At 37.3% G+C, this 21,806-nt stretch overlaps 1 protein-coding gene across 1 annotated transcript in view; it reads right to left on the reverse strand.

Annotated features, from left to right (window-relative positions):
• The window catches only part of TET2 (tet methylcytosine dioxygenase 2), a 163,382-nt gene that overhangs the window by 85,971 nt on the left and 55,605 nt on the right, over nt 1-21,806 (reverse strand). The window contains exons 2-3 of the mRNA XM_043973184.1: nt 21,649-21,806; nt 18,951-19,107 (exon numbers count right to left, since the gene is read on the reverse strand). The gene's annotated coding sequence lies outside the window, so the exon portion shown is untranslated. The remainder of the gene's footprint in view (nt 1-18,950; nt 19,108-21,648) is intronic.

Raw genomic sequence — 21,806 nt, forward strand, 5'->3', positions numbered from 1 at the left:
TTGCTTGTGTTCTCTTGAATCTATGTCCACAATTCCTCTTCTCTCTACTTGAGAGATTATTTTCTATACTATCTTTTCTAGAAATCATCATCCAATATTGAAATCTTTTAAGGAGTATAGATATTCTGTATTTGTGAAAAGCTCTGGGGCTAGCAGATGCCCACTGACTAGAGACTGGCTAAACAAGTTGGGGTACATGAATTTATTGGACACTACTATGTTCTAAGAAATAATGAATGTGAAGGATACAGAGAAGTATGGGAAATCTTGTATGAACTGATGCAGAATGAAGCAGAACAGGAAAACAATATAATTGATGACTGTATAAATGGAATGAACAAGAATAAATTGAAACTGAATATTGTAAAATTATCGTGGCTAAACTTAGATATAAAAAGACCTCTTCTTTCTCCCTCTACTCCAGAGGTAGAGTTTGAGGAATATGGAACATATCTGACAAGGTCTGACTCCTTTTTTATATTAATAAGTTTTACTGAACACCCACCATATTAAAAACTTATTTGTAAAATGGGATGGCTCAGGGATGGTGGGGGTAACATGTTAATATTTAGTAATACCAATATTTAGAGATGAAGTAAAAATAACACAATTTTAAAAGCTTATTGGACCACCTTACTGGAAAGTGACTTGAAGTAGCCGAAACTTTCATTATTAGCAAATCTTGTCCTCCCATGGCATTACTGATTTAGAACATGGCAGTGTGTCTCATGACCTTTTTCAAGTTTTATCATATTGTCTTACCCAAATTTTGCCTCTCATTACCTTAGTACCTTTAATTATGACTCATCTTAGTGTTGCCTGCTATCAGTAAATGGGAAATAATTTTTTTTTTTTTTTTAGTGAGGCAATTGGGCTTAAGTGACTTGCCCAGGGTCAGATTTGAACTCAGCTACTCCTGACTCCAGGGCCGGTGCTCTATCTACTGCGCCATCTAGCTGCCCCAAATGGGAAATAATTAAAAGTGTTCAGAACTGAAGGCAGATGTGGTCTCCCCAGATCCTTATTATTTCCTCCTTCCCTCCCTTTCCTGTAATGTAATGCATTGATAAGCAAAGAAATACCTTTCCCCTGGCACAAAACATTCAACACACGTTTTAGTCCAGAAGTTTTCTTGTTAGTAACTGTTTCCAGGTAAGCCCTTATCCTTTTGCCTTTTCCTTTGTTCTGCAGTCCCCTTATCAATATCCAAACACAATATTTTTGTGTATGCCCATGATCCCTCTAGGACTACCCATATTAATTTCTCAGCTCTTTGTAGTATTGGAAACAGCTCCCAATTTAGTATCATCTCCAACTTTAACTCATGTGCCACTGATTCTCTCTTCTAGATCTTGAATGAAAACAAACCAAGAAAACACAGTGGGAGGAACTAAACTCAATGTTGAGTGAGTAGCACCTTCTCAATCATGTTTCTAATTCAAAAGCTTTCCTGTCAAGTTCTCAATCTATATTGCAAACAGCTGGCAGTCAGAAATTTTCAAATGCAATTTTTTGAAAGTTTCTAATTTTTGATCATGTTTCTCATTATGCCTACATTTCTTTTGCCTTATATGCTTGACTATTATCCTGAGCCTTAAGTTCTACCCTCATTAGTACTATTCAATTGACCAAGCTAAAGAAGTAAAAATAGTTTTATCTTCCCTTGTTTCAGAATTTTAAAAGAAGCACATCAAAACTCAGCTAAGGAAAAGTAAACAAAGTATCAAGAAAAAAAAAGTGAGTTTAACATGGCTACCATTTAAAGTGATTATGTTGCCCAAAATGCTACTTTCCACATTCTAATGCAAATGTCAGTGGTACTATCCTACTATCCCCCTCTTTTATCCATTGCAGAAAATATCAGCTCAAAGAAGAAAACCATTACCAGTTGTTTCTCAGTCCCTTGCTTAAAGGAAATCTAAAGCATAAAAACATGGATTTAGAAATCATTAGAATCATTAGAAAATAATTAGATAGTATATTGGAATGAAAAGGACACTAGACCATGGAATTGAAGAAGTGCATTCTGGTCACAGCTCTGCTGCTAAACTAGCCATGGGGACATAGGTAAGTCAGCATGGGCCAAGTACCTCAGAGTCTCAATTTTATCATCTATAAAATGAGGGGGTTGGACTCACTTATCTGTAAGACTCAATGTTTTATGATTGTTTTAGTAATGGATTTTCCCAATTTCCCAGTAGATGTACCCCAGCTTGCCTTAAAAGCCAGCTAACATAGCATATTTAAAATGATTTTATTTGCTTTCTACACAATTTTCAGGAACATCTACAACAAAACAAGGTATATCTGTATACATCGTTCGTGTTACAAGAAGGAATCAATCTGTGTAGACATAGATACCTTCATGTACAATTATAGCTGAATGAAACAGGTTCATATTTCTAGTCATAATGAAAGTCAATGACTTTGTCAAAGAGAAAAACTCAGTGGTTCTGGACCTTATTCCTTTCATGGAAATATTTTCTAGATTAAGAAAGATAATCTGACACAGGTGTTACAGATGCTAGAGATATAAAGAAAAAAACAACTTCTGAGACTCAGAAAACTTAGTTTACATTTTACATTGTGTGCTCAGAGGAGTAGATACAAAGAAGTGGGGAGGAGGGAGAAGGGAGAACCCTAACATCTGGTATTACCAGGAAAGACTTCAGGAAGGAAAACTAGGGACTCTATGAAGTAGAACTGAGGAGGGAGAGCATTCCATCCACAAGTCTCCACCTGTGCAAAGATATACAAGTAGGAGATGAAACATCATATGGAGGGAAGCATGAATGGACAAATGTGAATGGAATTTCAGGTATACGAAGGGAAATAATGTGAAAAAAAAACTAGAAATTAAGATGAAAGCCACATTATGATGGCTAAAAAATGCCAGGATGAGGAGTTTGCATTTCAACCTAAAGTAAGGTTCTTAATCTTTATGTTTTTTCACAGACCTCTTCTCAGAATATTTTTAAATACATAAGATAATAGGTTTACAAAAAACCCAATTTATATATATATATATATATATATATATATACACATATGAATATGTGTACAGATATATGCATATGTGTGTGTTTATAGGTAGTAGAGAGCCACCAAAGGGTTTTTGTTTTTTTTAACTTAGTAGAAAGGAACAAAGTTTTATTACAAGTACTGTGTCCCACCTGGCTTAGTGACAAACAAGGGAAGTTCAAGGAAAACAATGGAAAAAAATTGTGGTTACAAGGTTCCAAGATAGAAAGGAGTGAAAGAGAGTGTATCCATTGGGTAACCATTAAATAGGTAAGTAAAAATGTCAATGAAGGGAGTTGTAGTTGAAAAATGTGATAGATAGACAACTACTTTCTGAGGTTTGAAAAACAAATTGCCTTGTGGTTCTACTGGGGCTTTCCCCCAAAAGAAACACCCTTGCATTGAGCCTATGGGAAATAACAAAGAAATTTACATTTTTTTCTGTGCCTAATGCCATATTGGAAACTAATAATATCTCAGGCTTCTGTACTATTCATAGTTCATACAGTAGGTTCAGAGCCATAAGTAACCTTAGAGATCATCTAAAATTAGTCACTTGCATCTGATTCTGCATTTCCTGGCCTAATTTAACCTATACCAATAATTTTCTTTCCACAGAGGCAGCCAGTCAACAAGGTTTTCTTTTAAATACATACCTGAATTATATACCCTACAATCACCATGTATTCTAAGATAAAAAATTTATTACACATTGTAACACCCATGGGATACTATTTTCTCTCTTAAGAAGACACAAAGGGTATTCTAGAAAGCAGGAATAGGAAAAGTAATGCCAAGGTCCAAGTTCATCTAACATTTGACTATGATTCATAATGATTTCTGAATACAAAATTAAGTCATTGGTCACCCCATGGTTTTGTTATTGCTGTTATTGTTGTTGTTCTTTCTGTATTTCAATCCTTTTCAACTATCTAGACAGGGAATAGGGAGCTATTGGCCTATGGGGACAAATGACAAAAGATGACCTTGTGTACACCTACAGTTGAAAATAGCCCAGTTTCAAGTCTTTGGCAAGCAGCGCCTATGATTTGGATGCAAGAAAAAAGATTTATGTTTGTAAAACTTAAATGCAACAATTTTCTGGATTAAGAAATCAATCAGGGGTTTTCTATGTTGAAAAGAACGTTTCAAGAATATCAGTTTTCACAAACTTTGTGTAAGCAGCAAAATATATTTTGCAACAAATTCTGATCACATCCAGCCATTAAAAATACAAATAGTTGTGCTTAATTAAAAAAAATAATAGTAATAAATGAGTTATCTCCTTGAGGTTTAAATACAGCCCTGACAGGCACAGTTGTGTGTCATGTCCCTACTCTCTACCAACCCATTTTTTTCTCTGCCCCAATCCCCATCTCACTGACTTCACTGGCCATAACATATATATATATATATAATTAAATGCTATTTTTATTGAACAGTGTTTTATGTCCACTGTTTAAAGACATGATAGACAAGTACAACATTTTCTATTTTTCTCCTCAAAATGAAATCAAGATGTTTTATTTGTGGTATCTTTGTATGACTTATCTTTTTTGGAAAAGACTTTGTGTGTATGTGAGTGATGTATTTGCATGTGTGTATAATATTGATGATTGATATCATTTCCAGATATGCCCTCTCACCTCCCCAGCATGCCTGTGCTGCTTTTCATTTATTATTTTCTCCTCCATCTAGAAGGAAAATCACTTGCTCACTCCTGTTACTTTAGAAAAATTCTTGAAAAGATTAAGTATACAAAGAATAGGAACAGAAGCAAGAATGTCAGACACAGTTATTCTGTGAAAACTGTGGTTTATTTCTCCATTCATATCCCTAAGAAAAAAATACTGGTAAAGAAAACCAATCAAAACTGACCCAGTTAGCACAGGAATCTTTCTATATTTCCAAAGCTCCTCTTTTTTAATCCACAATGTATGGTTCTGAGCAATTCTCTAGAGTAAAAAGCATGGCTAATTGAGCTAATGGTATACATCTTCCACACATATCATCTTAATCTCATTATAAGAAAGCATTACTAGTTAATAATTCTATGGAAATTAGAGTACTAGAAAATTAGACTATAGGTTATAAAGCTTTCCAAAATACCCAGTAAAAGTGTAATCTCAATTTAAAATCAATTCATTTTAGATGGTGTATCCAAAATAGGAAAGAAAATATCAAATGGCGCTTAAAATGAGGTTATATTTCAAACATTGAAAACAATTAAATATCCCCCAAAGCCCTGGGTCTGGAATAACATTACTTTTTAGTTGGGATCTCCATGCTCTAAAGCTTTGATTGAGTTCCACAACCTCCCCATGAAGTAGCTATTTTATCAATTTTGAGAAGGAGTCAATTGAAGGAGATAATGATATGTTTTTTGTTTTGTTTTTTAGTGAGACAATTGGGGTTAAGTCACTTGCCCAGGGTCACACAGCTAGTAAGTGTTAAGTCTCTGAGGCTGGATTTGAACTCAGGTAACCCTGACTCTAGGGCCAGTGCTCTATCCACTGCACCATCTAGCTGCCCCCAATAATGATATGTTAAAGACAAAATAAAGATTATTGATTAAATCATGGAATTGGAAACAGAACTCAGGAATTTGAAATCTGAGCATCTTGCTCTATCCTCTTGACTACAAACCCCTTGGAAACTTTGATTGGTCCCTCTGCTCTCCACATTTAAATGTCTAAGTTTGTAAAACACCTCAGATTTTTTCCACATTTGTGTAAAGTGAAGGGCTAGGAAGATCAACTCATTTTTCTCAATATGATTAAAATACTATCATAACTTCTCTTAATAAAATGACACAACTTGTACTTGTATACATGCATTCACATAGAAATTCCTGCCCTCCCCCCAACCCCATCCTATTCTGCAAGGTAGTTTCACATCATCTCATTTGTTCCAATACTTGTAGTATTGCTGTGTTATCATGATCAAACAGTTATAGTACACCATTTTCAATCTATTCAAGGAATAGCTTAACTATCCTTTTGATAATAATACAGAACTTAGACTCTTTAAAGCAAAGTTAAAAGACAGATTGCCATTATTTAGAAAAAAAAACAAACCCATTGCTTTGCAAGATAAGAATCATGTCCAAACAGAAAGAAAAGTACAAACACTTTACAAAAAAAAATCACCAAATGGATAGACACATGCTTCTTTTTCTGCCTCCTACTGTCTGTGTTCTATTTTAATTAAAGCATCACTTTGAATCAGGAATTACAAAGTCATAAAATTTCAGACTTGAAAGGAACCTTAGAGATCACCTAGTTCAATTGCCTTATTTTACAAAGCAAACTGAGCCAAGCAAAAGGAAACGACTTCTCCAAGGTCATTGAGACTCTTCATGTGCTTAATTTCAAGGACAAGTGCTATTTGTATATAAAGATTTATTAAAGTATGAGCTTTTGGAGGGCAGAGACTATCTTTTGCCATTTTTTTTTTGTATCTCTAGTACTTAGCACAGTTCCTGACACATACTAGGTGCTAACTGACTGAAAAAAACAAACATTTCTTGGTGATATTCCTTTTCCTAAGCAAACAAAAGTGTTATCTGTTATAAGCCAAGGCACACAAATTTTAAATAAAAATGCCTTGAATAAAATTTGCTCCTACTACTCTTCTTTCTGTTCTATGTCTGCATATGCTGCTCCCAAATCCCACTGTATTCTCTTCTCTTTTTAGAGAAAATTCAGATTCATTGAGTCATTGAAAAAAGAGTTTGTATGGGCAGTTATATTCAGAGGTATTTCTTTTAGGGCACTAAAGTAAATATACAGTCAATTGATTAGTGATATTTACTGGTTGTCCACCAAATACAGGCACATGGGCAGACATTATGCGGAGTTACAAAGGCAATAGAGTTTATAATTAAAGAAGCAAGGAAGGAAATATATAAACATCTCAGCTATACATTCTTTGAGTGGAGGAAACATAACTACTTAACTTTTATCCTCTGAGAAATTCCTAATATATCACATTCTATGTATCTGGACATACTAAATGTTGTTGAATGAATGAATGGCCCTGCTGAATCTGGGAATTGGCCCTGGTAGAAGAGAGTAGTATTTGAGGATAGGGATACAAGCTGGGAATATGGGGGAGGGGGAGGAGAAGAGAATGCAAAATATCTGGGTTTCTGGAGAAAAGAGGCAAGTGTCACTACCTGACTTGAGAGAATATAGTACTAGCTTGGAAGTATGCAAGCAATCAGCATTGTCATCTTCCTCCCAGGAAAAAATGGGGGGGGGGGGAAAGGAGGGGGAAAGGTAATAGGGAACCAGTGTGATATAGGTATAAGGAAAAGAACATAGGTTCTAGAGTTAGAAGACTTGGTTTTAAATACTGCCTTTGAAGCTTATGCCCTCTGTGATTTTAAGGAATTCACAACCCATTTCCCTTTAGCTTCAATTTCCTCAACTGTAAAATCAGGGATTGGACCACAGTAAATGACCTCTGAGATTCCTTTTAATTCTAAATCTATGATCCTATGTAAAACCAAGAGGACAAAGGTCACTTAGATAAACTTTATGTCACACCTTGCATAAGTCTCTGGCTGTTGTAGGTATTTAATATATACTTGTTGAATTGAAACAATACACATCCCTCTGCATGTCTCTTCTCCTATATAAATATGGCAGTGTAGGGCAGCAGAAACCTGACTTGCCACATTTATGGACTAGACTCCATGGGATCATCATAGCCAAGAAAGAAATAATTGCTCCCAAAATGAGGAAAATAACCTAATGGTCCCATTGTTTGGGCACAAATCAAAATAGGGAGCCACATAATTGTTGATTCTGTACACAATTTGTATTTAAGGCAGCTATAGTTCTGAATGGAAGTATTGGGATGGAGGAAGAAGCAATTAGGGAGAGAGAGTCAAAATCTGCCTATCTATGGAATTTTCCTTATTCAAAGCCTTTAGAACACATTCCCTGAACATGCTGACTCCACTTATTTAGCAAAGTGATTTTCCTAAAGTGCCAATCTGATCATGTTACCCTTTCCTCATGAACATACTCTACAACCTAAAGAAGTCAAGTGGAAGAAGCTTGCAAAGAGAGAAAGGGGCCAGGTTATTTAAAAAAAAAAACTTTAAATGCCAAACTGTACTTTATAATTTATTCTAGAGATAATAAGAAGTCACTGGATTTTGCATGAGTCTGTGATGAGGTAAAAGAAAAATTTAATGCAGACCTGGAGACTTTTATCATCAATGTACCAAAAGAATACAAACATAATTCTGGGTGACTTTAAGGCAAGAGTAGGCACAGATTAGTAGACAGGCAAGAGGAATGGAGTTGGAAACATGAACAGCAATAGTCATTTAGTACAGAAGATTTGTGCATCTCATGACCTCATCACCAAAACTGTCTTCCATTTTATATAAATGGAATAAAACTTTGTGGTTGCACCCTCAGACAAACATTGGTATTTAAGAGATTATGTCATTGTAAGGAGAAGAGACAGACAGGATGTGAGAGTGACAAAGGTGATGTGTGGTGTAGGGTGCTGAACTGATCATAGATTCATCTTCTCTAAGTTAAATATCTGCATTCAACAAAAGGAGGCAGCCCCAAGGCACGATGACTACCAGAAGACAATGTCAACAGATTAGAGCACTTCTCTAAGGGGGAATAATTCCTTGCTAACTTGGAGGGAAAGCTGAGCCAATACACAGTTTGGTAACAGAGGAGCAGAAAAGTGTGTGTGTGTACATATACACATATGCATATATATATATATATATATATACATATATACACATATATATTATATCTAAATATATAGCACATATAAAAGTAAATAGTGGGCAGCTTTCAGAGATTTGGTGTACAGTATTGAATTTATTCATCTGGGCCAGAACACTCACCAACATTAAAATGGGTTTGACAAAAATGTTGGGGAAATTCAGAAGCTGATAAATGAAAACCAAAAACTCCACAGGGTTTACCAGCAGTTTACCAGTTTGTCTAGTTCTAAGAAGACAGTGTTTAACTCCATCAAAGGTAAAGTACTAGTGAAGCTTAGAGGGATGCAGGATTCTTGGCTTAGTAAGAAAGTAGATGAAATTCAGTTTTATGGTGACAGTAACAACTCAAAGTCCTTTTATAATGCCCTGAAGGCTATTTGTAGGCCAAAGACCTATGGTATATTTCAACTACACAGTGATGATGAAACTACATTGATTAGTGATAAGGACATGATCCTGGAGAGATGGGTCGAACACTTCCATAAAGTTCTCAACAGACCTTCATCAATGCTGAAGCCACGAACTGTATACCTCAGGTTGAAGTCAATCCCTCTCTAGCTGAATTTCCAACTGAAGAAGAGGTTTTGAAAGTCATTTGGCTCCTCTCATGTGGTAAAGCACTTGGTGCTGATTATATTCCAGCTGACATTTACAAGGCAGGAGGTCCACCACTTATGCAAAAGTTGATTTAATTTTTCTTTTTTTTTTTTTGTTTTTTTTTTTAGTGAGGCAATTGGGGTTAAGTGACTTGCCCAGGGTCACACAGCTAGTTAAGTGTCTGAGGCCGGATTTGAACTCAGGTACTCCTGACTCCAGGGCCAGTGCTCTATCCACTGTGCCATCTAGCTGCCCCTAATTTTTCTTGATTATATGGCAAGAGATTATCCCTCAGAAATTCAACGATGTTTCCATTGTCCACCTCTATAAAGGTAAAGGGAATAGATTGTTCTGTGATGATGATGGGGGTTGGGTGGTAGGGTTCTCTAAGTCATTGCTGGCAAGATTCTTCTCCAAGTCCTCCATAATAGGCTAATCCTTCACTTGTAAGATAGTAATCTACCTGAGAGCCAGAGTGACTTTAGAAAGGGCTGAAGAATAGTTGATGTGCTATTTGTTGCCCAACAACTACAGGAGAAATGCCAGGATCAGAGCAGAGATGTGCACACATTTGTTGATCTGACCAAGGCCTTGGATATTGTTAGTCAATAGGGCTCATGGAAACTTATGGCAAAATTTGGGTGCCTGGAGAAATTCATCAGTATTGTGCATTGGTTTCATGACAGCATGCTTGCCTGAGTTCTAGATAACAGAAGATGCTCTCTCTCATGCTTTCCCAGTCACCAATGGAATGAAGCAGGGCTGTGTGATTGTTCTCATGCTTTTTAGCATGATGTTTTCAGAAATATCATCAGATGTATGCCTTCTATGAGGATGAAAATGATGTCAAGGCCAGCTACCACACTGACAATAAATTATTTTATTTGACAAGACTAAGGTGGAGGGATAGTTGGTGCATGATCATTTTTATTTTATTCACAGATGACTGTGTACTCAATACAGTGTCTGAAGCTGAGATGCAACAAAGTATGGATTAATTCTCTGCTGTTTTTGCTAATATTAGTCTAACAATTAACATGAAGAAAACATGAGTCAGCATGCATACATGGAGCTACTAGGTACAACAAATGGAGAAATTTTGAATACTGTAAATAAGTTCATTTACTTCAGCAGTATACTTTCCAGGGATGTACACATAGGTGATGAAGTTGATGCACACATTGCCAGAGCTAGTTCAGTGTTTGGGAGGCTCTGAAGGAAAGTGTGGGAGAGAAGAGGTATTAGACTACCTACCAAACTCAAGATTTACAAAGCTACTGTACTTAGCTCATTGTTGTATGCTTGTGAAACTTGGAACTAAATTGCAAAGCATTCAAATTCTACTGCAGAAAAGGCGACTCTGATGGGCTGGCCACCTTGTTTAAATGCCAAATGTACATTGTCCTAAAAGACTATTTGATGGAGAACTCACACAAGGCAAATACTCACATGGTAGTCAGAAGAAGTAATGCAAGGACATGTCAAGGTCTCTCTGAAGAACTTCAGAATGGATTTTGGGACATGGGAAACACTAGCAAAGGACCTCCCAGCTTGGTGTGCCTGCATCAGAGAAGGAGCTCTATGCTCTATGAGCAAAGCAGAATTGTAGTAACTCAAAAGAAACCAGAGATGCACAAGTTTAGAGCCTTTTCTACTCCAAATGTTCATGTGGACTATTTGTGCCTGATCTGTGTTAGAACCTTCTGAGATCATATTGGTCTTATAAGCCACAGTTGGACACACTGTACATTGGCCCCAAAATAGTGATGTCATTTTGGTCTTCTTTGATATTGAAGGACAACTAATCAACCAACACTTGACACCACACACTTACTTTATGATCCAGCTGTTCTTATATACTGTTCCTCACTCCATCTCCACTCTGTGACATTGTATGGGCCATTTCCCATGAATAGGCTGCTCTCCTTTCCTTCCTTTGCCTCTTATGTGCAGCTAGGTGACAGTGGATAAAAGAGTGGTCCTGAAGTTGGGATGAACTGAGTTCAAATCTCACCTCAGACACTCACTGGCTGTGTGACCCTGGGCAAGTCACTTAACCCCGATTGCCTCAAACATCTGGGCTATCTTCAGACACTCACTGGCTGTGTGACCCTGGGCAAGTCACTTAACCCCAATTGCCTCAAACATCTGGGCTATCTTCAGTTTGTCCTGAAGCATATCTTGCCACAGGACCCAGATGGCTCTGGAGGAGAGGGTGAGGTTGGTGACCTTGCACAGACCTCCCTCACTTAAATCCAATGCAATGAAAGTCATGATAGCATGTTGTGATGTCACAGTCCTCTTCGAGGATGAAGGACAAAAAACAACTATCTTTGCCTCTTGCTTTCCCTGCCAACCATAGAGACACAGTTCAAATCTCACTTTCTTCAGGAGGCCTTTCTGGGATCCTCTGGCTGCTTGTGCCTCCCTTCAGGAATCATCCCCTCACCACTGTGTCTATATTTTGTATATATCTACTTATTTGCATGTTGCTTCCTCCATTAGACTATGAGCTCCTTAAAAGGCACAGTAGGTAGAACAAAGTAAGCACTTAAATGCTTATCTGCTATAGCCTAAGGGACTATAGGTTTAACTGAAAGTAGTAAATGGAAAGAAGCTAGGGATGATTTAGAGGTTTAGGGCACTATACAAAAGAATAGGCAGGTGAGAGCTGGGGGCTTTGAACAGAGGGGAGAAAGGGATGTGGGAGGGCACAATTGATAAGCAGATAAACTCTTTTTTGACAACTTTTTATGGAGCCCACTTTCTTCTCCCCTTCCTTTTCTCCACTCCTTTAATTCTGAGGTTTAAGTTTGACTTTCTATCAATTAGAGTTATCTGGGAGCTAAGAAATAAAATCCTAGGCAGAGTTAAGGTTTAAGAGGCATTGAACTTCAACCATTTATTGAGCTCAGTTCTAAATTTAGAAAAGCAATCTGATTAATCTACCTCCATGAAACTGTAGCTTTGATGGAGTGAAAAGACTTAGATCCACTTGGATTAGAGATCCAAGGGTCATTAGATGGAAATTAGAGCAGTTTCCTGTCTGAATCGGTTCCTTGCCTCAGTTACCCGTAATAGTTCCCAGAAATGGCAGGTTCATCTGTGTAAAAGTAATATTGATTACAGCCAATTACACAAATTGCTCACTAATTAAGCCTGATTAGTAAGTAGCATTATAAATGATTATGCCTATCACTAAGGGTCAGATAAAATTTGTTGCACATTTTTCTGTTCGTGGATGCCCAGCCCTTACAATTTGTTCCTTCTTTAGTATGGTTTTTCACAAACAACATTAAAACCAAAAATCAAAATAAGGGGAACACCAGTTGTTGAGTTAAATAAAGAGAGGGGAACCAGGCAAGGCTAAACTAGAAATACTTCATGGTGAAGATGAGTTTTGTGTGGAACCTTAAAGGAAGAGAGTATATAGTATATAGGTGAAGATGACCTTTAAATGTATAGTTTAGAGGTGGAAGAGGAACAAAAAGTAGAAGAAGGGTCTCAGTGCTTTCTCCATGACATTGAATTAGAACATTGGAAAACTAGTTGCAGTTTTGACACCAACTACTCTTGGTTAAATGACTTAATACCTTTGAGTCTCACTTTCCTCACCTATGGGATGAGGAGATTTGACTAGAAAACCTCTGATTCCTTGCAAGTGCAAAAGCCTATGATTCCATGTGCAAACAAAATGTTTGATTAGAATGGAGAGTATGAATTCAAGAGCAGAGGAGAGTTAGGCAAATAAGGAAAAGTTGTTGTGGCACCAAAGAAATATAGGATGAGCATTTTAGAGTCAAGTTGGTGACTTATTTTTGAGGAAAAATATATTTTTCTCCAGAGATCAGTTGGTGGCAGGGCAGGGGGGGGGGGAGCTTTAACATAACAGGATTGTTTTCAAAGTACTGAGTCTATCAGAAGATTCATAATCTCTATCAAAAGGGATAGCTTTAATAACTGATTATAGTGAAGAAAGTCCTCAGTCAAGTTGAGCTTAGTTTTTAACCCTGTAGCATATGTGAAATCCACTTGGGGACTTCTAAGAAAATGAGGTCTCTGACAGCTGTGGCATGAAAAAAAAAAAGCAATAAATCTTCACGTGGAAAGAAAAGAATAAATGCAGGGTGCTAATGAGGTCAGATTTCTATCTGGGTCATTTAGTTTTACTTTGACAGGGACAGACTTCACCCCAATCCCCTGCCAATCATCTGGTCAAATTTATGTTATTGGGGACAGGGTAGTGGTGGTGATACAGTAGCAACATGGTGAGTAGAAAAAAAAAACTGGACTAGAAGTAATTCTCTTTGGGTTCTAATCTCAGCTCTTCCACAAACTCAATGTGTGACCTTTGACCATGCCTCTGTGGGCCTCAGTTTCTTCATCTATAAAATAAGAGGTTGGAGACGATATCTAAGAGTCTTTCCAGCCCTAAAGCATTGTGATGAACAGAAATACATATGTGTTTTTAACTCATTTGTTGGGAAAACATATACGCATGCATAGATTTCAAAAATTTATCATTTCATTGATGAGGCTGCTTCCTCCATTGAGCACATACTAGAGGACTTCTGTGACTTGGATCTGAGAGTTTCTATGACTTTGAAAGCAACCTAGTGATTGATTAATTTATACAAGATCACACAAAATGCAAAAACAGTATATATAATATGTGATCTCATGCTTCAGTAATATTTGCATGGATATATTGTAGGGAGAAAATTAATTTATAGCTCATCATTTATACATTCTATGTAAGGTGTACCAGTTATGCATTTCCCATCATTTATAGTATAGATATTCTTGAACACCCCTTAGTAACCTTAAACTCAACATGTCCAAACCTAAACCTGTTTTTCCCAGTTTATACCTATTTCCATCAATGGCACTCCATTCTTATGATTCCTAAGGCTCAAACACTTTGGAGTCATCCTTGGCTTTTGTCTTTCCTTCATCCACCACATCCTACCAAGTCCTGTTGATTCTGCTTTGGAAATGGTTCTTGCTTCCACATCTTCCTCCTCCTCCTATTGCCACTACCTTAGTTAGCCCAGATGCTCATCAATAAATGCCTGGACTATTGCAGCCGCTGCCTATGTCTTCCTGTCTTCAGTGTCTATACACTTCAAAATATCCTTCGCACCTTCACTAAATTAATGTTCCCAAATTCCTTGTTTCATTATCCTAATCCTCCGCTCAAACATCTCAAATGGGTATCTCTTAGCCATAAAGTACTTTCTAATCCTCAGCCACCTGACTTTCAAGACTCTATAATGTCCTTTTTTGTACACAGCCTTATTTCCAATTTTCACCCACATGAATCCTTTCATCAAGACAAGCCTTCACTACTTTCTTCTACACTCACCATGTTTCTTTTAGATTCCAAATCTTGGATCATCCTCATCTTTCACTGTCTTTGAAATACCCAATCCACTTCTTGTTAGCTAGCAAAGAATCTATCGACAATCCTATGGCAAGGGGTTGAAGTGAGATTAGAAAGAGGAAAATTATTTCAAACAGCTTTTTCTAGGAGTATATGCCATATAAAAACAGATATGTGGGGGCAGCTAGGTGGTACTCCTGGATTCAGGAGGACCTGAGTTCAAATCCAGCGTCAGACACTTGACACTTTCTAGCTGTGTGACTCTGGGCAAGTCACTTAACCCTCATTGCCCTGCCCAAAATAAACAAATAAAACAAAACAAACAAACAAAAAAACAGATATGTGATACAATAACCATGAGTACATGGTATAATAATTAAAATAACAGCCATCAAAAACAAAAACCTACTTACCTTTCAAAGTTTATCTCCAATCCTACCTCTGGCAATAAGCCTTCCTGTGACTACTTCAGGCAACATTAAACTCCCTCTTTTTAAATCTTCCCAAACACTGATCGTCTATGGTCATCTTTTGGCATTTGAGTGTTACTCAACTGCTCTGAAACTTTATGTTCTGTGAGCAGTAAAATCTTTCCCACATGTTAAGAAAAACCTCAAAGTACAAATACCATCTTTCCATCTGGAGGCAGTAGTGGTGATACAGTAGGTAGAGCTTGGAGGTCAAGAGGACATGAATTCAAATGTGACTCATACACTTACTAGTTATGTAACCTCTACTTCAGTTTTTTCAACTGTAAAATGGAGATAAAAATCACATCTATCTCATAGGGTTGTTGTCATGACCAAATGAGATGATATTTGTAAAATGTTTAGTAGACAGTAGGCACATAAAAAACTCTTATTCTCCTCCCCCTTCCAATCATCCGGGTTTGAAATCTCTATGCCATCATTCTTGTCTCATCCTTATTTCAGAGTAGGGAAAGACATGATGAAATGAGATAGTATTTGCAAAGCCCTTTGCACAGTGCCTTGTACATAGTGAGCATTTAACAAACGCTTGTTCTCTTCCCTCTTCTCTTTCCTTCTTTACATCTCACCAGTTTCCAAATCTTGTTAAATATGCCTCCACAACATGAATTCCACATATATTCTCCTTTCTTTCCTTACATGGGCACTACCCTACTTCAATCCAAAATAATCTCTTACTCGCACTATTTCAATGGCCTTCTAATTGGTCTTCCTGCCTCTAGTCCAAGGGTTCTTAATCATTTTTGTGTCATGGACTCTCTTTGGCAATCTGATAAAACCCAAGAACCCCTTCTCAAAATCATGTTTTAAGTGTATAAAATAAAATACACATAACAAAGGAACACAATTATAATGAAAGAGTTTTCAAAATATATATTTTTTAAAAATAGTTCAGGGGCAGCTAGGTGGCACAATGGATAGAGCACTGGCCCTGGAGTCAGGAGTACCTGAGTTCAAATCCGGCCTCAGACACTTAACACTTACTAGCTGTGTGACCCTGGGCAAGTCACTTAACCCCAATTGCCTCACTAAAAAAAAAAAAAATAGTTCATAGACCCTATGTTAATAAACCCTGCTCTGGTCTCTGCCCTCTCCCATCTATCTTTCAAATAGCTGTCAAATTAAAATGACTAAAGCACAGGTCTTATGGCATCACTTTCCTGCTTGAGAAATTCCAATGGGTCTCCTTTGCCTCTAAAATAATTTACAATGCTTCCATTTGACTTTTGAAGCCATTCGCCATCTGACTCCAGATTACTTTTCTAGCATGATTGTACATTACTATCCTTTGTATGCTCTATGTTCCAATCCAATTGATTTACTTGCTATTTCTTAGACAAAGTATTTAACCTCCTGTCTTTGTGCCTTTGCATGAGCTGTCCTTCATATCTAGGACACTCTCCCACATCATCTCTGTCTCCTAGCTTACAAGAAGTCTTTCCCAGTCATGCTTCATCTTAGTGCCTTTGCTCTGAGATTATCTACAAGTTATCTTCCCTCCTCCCTCTCCTTCCCCCTCCCCCTCCCCCTCTTGTTTTCCCTCTCTTCTCCCCCCCCCCAGAGTTTTTTGCATATTGTCTCCTTCTTTAGACTTTGAGCTTCTTAAGAAAAGGTACTGACTGCCTTTTACCTCCCTTTGTATACCCAGTACTTAGCATAATGCTTGGCACATAGTAGGTGCTTAATAAATGCTAGCTGACTGTAGTAAATTTCTCCTGATGCCCCACATTCTTAGTGCTCTTCCTACACAGAAATTATTTCATAGAAATTTCATACTATAGTTTCATGTACATGTTATTTTTGCCACCATAATATATAAATTCCTTTAGAACAGGACAAACTTAGTGCTTGGTACATTTATTTAATGATTAAAAAAATTAGTTGCATTGCACTAATAGATATTCTGGGGTATCACATTCCTATATGAAGTCACAAGGATGACCTTATCCAGCTGTGGAAAATTAATCCTAAAATAAGATTCCTTTGGGATGGGAGAATGACAATTCTTGGGAACCCACTTGTAAAAATCTTTTACTTGGTAAACAGTAACATTTCTCCTATTTTTAAGATTTTGGAATTTCCTCCTAAAAGCTGTAGAAAATCTTTGGGCTGAACTTAGAGCTTCACACCTCTCCAAAAATCTACATCCTAAGGAAAGTTTTTTCCATTCCTTACTACTGGCCAAACACCAGCTCTAAGAATGAAATTCATCATGGGAAGGGGAAAAAGAAAAATTATATATACATATTTTCTTTTTCCCCTTCCCATGATATACATTATATATTATATATGTAAAATTGCCTAAGATTTTCCAGTATGAGAAGGGAAAGAGGAAATCTATTTTCAGTAGCAATAATTACTCTGACAAAATTAACATAAAAGGGGAAAAAGTTTCATTTTGAAACTTACTGCTGTTCTTGTTACTCACAATGATCTGAAATTCCCTGATAAAAGTGAGGTGATGTAGGCAAATGGAACTACAGTGGCACTTGAAATGATAAGGTTCCCAACCCTAGGAATTATGGGAGTTTAACTGAGGATAAGCTCAGCATGATGTCTCACTGCCAGGATAGTCACTTAGAAATATCAAGTAACAGACTAACTACTTAAAGGCTCAAGCTTCTCAGCAAGGGGACAATTCTTCTACCCAGTGATTCATCAGTAGTTACATTCGGTTAAATACTTAAATAGAATTCAATGAAATTGAAATGATGTGATTGGTTAAAAGGGTCAATGAAATTGAAGTAATGTAATTGATTAAAAGAATCCTAGAAAATAGAAAACACCTACTTTGATCTCTTTACCTTTTCCTGCCTAATATAAATTTTTTCCTTCATAATTTTATTGATTTGTGGTAAATCTATGATAAAGTTTGTAGAATTTACTCTAGCACCAATATAAAATATCCTATGAAAAATATTGTAGCTTTCTTTTTCTATCATACCTTGTAAACCACAATGGTTTGATATGGAAACCATTTTCTTGCTTCCAAATCAATTTTATCTACAAGATCATGATATTTTTATAGCAAAGCACCAGAAAAGTTGCGATGGTAAAAGAAGATGGAGTTAGGTAAGGAAACAGATATTAAGAATAAATATTACAAATAACTAAACTTTTTTATCAAAATTCCCCTCTAGTGACATAATAATTATTTTTAAAAAAACCCCCATTGGCTCCTCCATTTGTTTCCTCTATTTCCTTATTTCTCTATCTTACACTACTCTTTCCAGGAAGTCTTATGGAAATTCAGATCAGCCTTCTGAAAATGTACCATTTTGAAGTCAATATGTGTTCAGAGCTGATTCCCTATGACAACCATAGCTTAAAGATTAAAGAAGAAGTATATCAGATCCACCAAAATATCCTTACAATCCATAGGAACCAGTTTCTCAAACCTTGAGCATCTCAGCCCAATGACTCTTCACTCCATGTTCCTGAAGATCAAATAGCTATACATGAGGATGGGGTTATGGGAGAGGAAAAGTGATCATAAAGATTTATCACATAACACACATAAAGATTTATCATCCTTGTAAATAGAAAAGAAAGAGCTTCAAAGGGAATACCTCAGAAGTCAATGACCTGTATAGAGAAAGGGGTTAAACAGGCTATCATTGAAATAGAATCAACATAACATCTTCCTCTTAAAGCAATGTTTCTCCCAATAGCCCACTCACCACTATTATCTTACCAGCTGCTCTGTCTCTCACAGTCCTCTCTGGATCATGACTTGCTGACTACTGCTGAACCCATCTCCTGCTCCTGAGTCTGGTAACTCAACAGGCCACCATGAGGATCTGATATAAACTTGTGATGTAAAGGTGATTTGCTGTTTGATTCTTGGTTGCCTGGAAGAAACACAGAGTTTGAAAGGGTATAGGAGGGGGAAAAAAGGAAACCCTTTAACAAGTTCACTATTTCTCGGACTTTATTAGGGAGTGAGTTGGGGTTTTTTTGTTTGTTTGTTTTGTTTTATTTTTTAATTTGGCAGGAGATATTAGGTATGGCCATCTCTGTTATATTTCAGAAATTCTAGTTTGTAGGATCCATATCAAAACATATTATCACATCCATGTAGAGTAAATTAACTTTTTTTGGTACATAGATCAGTTATGATCTAGGAACACCTGGGTCCAAGTTCCACTTCTGACACATACTAGCTGTCTGATCCTGGGTCAGTCAGTTCACTTCTCAGTCATTAAGGCAATTTTCTAAGTGGCAGAGAAAGTGTCAGTATTAGGTAGGATAGATGACACCAGGCATAATGAGAGAGTCCAGGGCTTAAAACTCAGCTGTCAGAAACCAGGTGTATATATGCATACACAATGTAAAGTGGCATCTCATTTGTGTTCTAAAAATAAGGTGGTCAAGAAGCATTTCATGAAAGCATTGAAGTTTCAACTGGCCTTTGAAGGGAGATTAGGATTCATATAAGAAAAAGGAGGTAGAGAAATGAGGGAGGTAACTCAGGAATGGAGAAATCGAGTGAACACAGAGGCAAGAACATGAATATTGTATTTGGGCAAAAAATAATAGATCAGTCTGGCTGAGAAGTTTTCTTGGGAGACTAGTGGAAGACAATGCTGGAGAAATTGGCTGGGTTTAGAATTTGGAAACCCTTTCATATAAGTAAGGAGTTTAATCCTGACCCTGAAGCCAGGATATTGAAAGATTTGATCTTATGGAAAATAGGAAGCCAGTTTGGAGGGGAGAAATGACTAGGTACTATGCACTGCCCAGCTAGGAAATAAGCAGGGAAAACATTAGTCCAGGCATGAGAAAATAAGGGGTACACAAATGTAGTACAGTTACCCCTACCGCATTGAGACTTTCTTCATCATGTTTTCAATATATCATGGATAAGCATAAGAAATTAAATGGGAATTGGGGGGGGGAGCTTTGTGGAAGCCACAGATGATATGTGAAGGCCAGCAGATGACACAGAAAAAGTTTAGAAACTCACAATTGCATAAAATATATGTATAGTATCATATAATATCAACATATTTTATTTTTAATACCATAAATATATAGTTTATTTTTAAATCTCCTTTTGCATTTGGCTTTTCAAACTGTTGACTTTTTTCTCATAGCTCTCCTTCATTGCTCTCATTTCTCTTTCCATTATTTCCTCCCCCTCTCTAAATCTTCCTTCTATCTCTCCTACTTTCTCTTCAAAAACCCTTTTGAGCACTTCCATGGCCTGACACCAATTCATATTTTCTTGGAAGCTTTGGATGTAGGGGCCCTGAGGTTGTTATCCTCTTCTGAGGGTGCACTGTGATCTTCCTTGTCACTAAAGAAACTCAATAATTCGCAACTTTCTTTGCTTGCTCATCTTGCAGTTTTTTACTTGACTTTTAGCTCCCTCTTACAGTGGGGCCCTACTTGCAAGCTACACTGTCCCAAGCTTCAGAGGGTTCCAGGTATTTCAATTTGAGGGAGGGCAGGCTTTTTCTCTTGCCTGGCCTGTTCTCTGGTCTGAAGATAACCTCAAGCCAACCTGCTAGTTAACCAGCCAGAAGAGTGCTGTGGTAGTTCTTAACTTAGATGAGCCTGCACCCCTCCCTGACCTGGGCTTCATGCTGCTCAAGATTTCTTCCTGGTTCCCTGCTGGGGTGGGATATCTGAACTCCTCCTCAAGTCCTGCAGACACCCCTGTGTTTTCCACCGCTTGGGTCAGTCATTCAGCCCTCTCACCTGATGGTAAGCTTAGTTCCAGAAGATGTGGGTAATGCAGCTGATTTGGATGCTGGGGATAAATTCCCCTTGTACAGTGTGTTTGGGGTCTGTGTTGGCACGATGCGGGGGGGGGGGGTTGGATTTTGCTCACAGCCCAGTACGGCCCCTGTTAATCTGGAAAATAATCTCAGCATCTTTTTGTGGGTTTTGCTGCTCCAGGGCTAGTTTTATTGCTGTTTTGGGGGTAATTATGTCAGGAGCAATGTGTGTTTAATGTATTTCCTCTGCCATATTGGCTCTGCCCCCCAATTTATTTTTTTAAGTTAAAATATGACCAAATACTTCACACAAATTTTACAATCAGGCACTATAAATAACCCATAAAAGAAAAAGAAAAAATTCAGACTTCTTTGCTAGTACAAAGAGAGGCCAAAAAATTTTACATGGATTTTCCAAGTCACAGGAGCATTATACCCCAACCCCAGTGATGTGGAAGGGATAACTGGACTAACTGAAATGGAGTGGAGGAGATAAATTAGAGACTTATCCTGAAGGACTAAATATGAAGGTTAAGGAAGAAGGAATCAAAGACAGTTTCAATGTCTCAAATCTGAGTGAGAGAAAGCATGATGGCACCAATAATAGAAATTTATGTAAGTAGAGGGTGAACAAGTTCTAGAGAATGGTGGGAGGAAAAGAAAATTCACCTTTAAACACTGTTGAGTTTGAAGTGGTGGTAAAACATCGAAGCAGATATTTCCAGCAGGCAGCAGGAGATGTGGGACTGAAGTTCCAGAGGGAGGTCAGGATGGGATTTGATAAAAAAAAAAAATAGCACCAAATAGCACCTTAGGAGTTTGCCTTC

This window comes from Dromiciops gliroides, chromosome 6, assembly GCF_019393635.1.
Source record: "Dromiciops gliroides isolate mDroGli1 chromosome 6, mDroGli1.pri, whole genome shotgun sequence".
In the NCBI taxonomy this organism is placed as follows: Eukaryota; Metazoa; Chordata; class Mammalia; order Microbiotheria; family Microbiotheriidae; genus Dromiciops; species Dromiciops gliroides.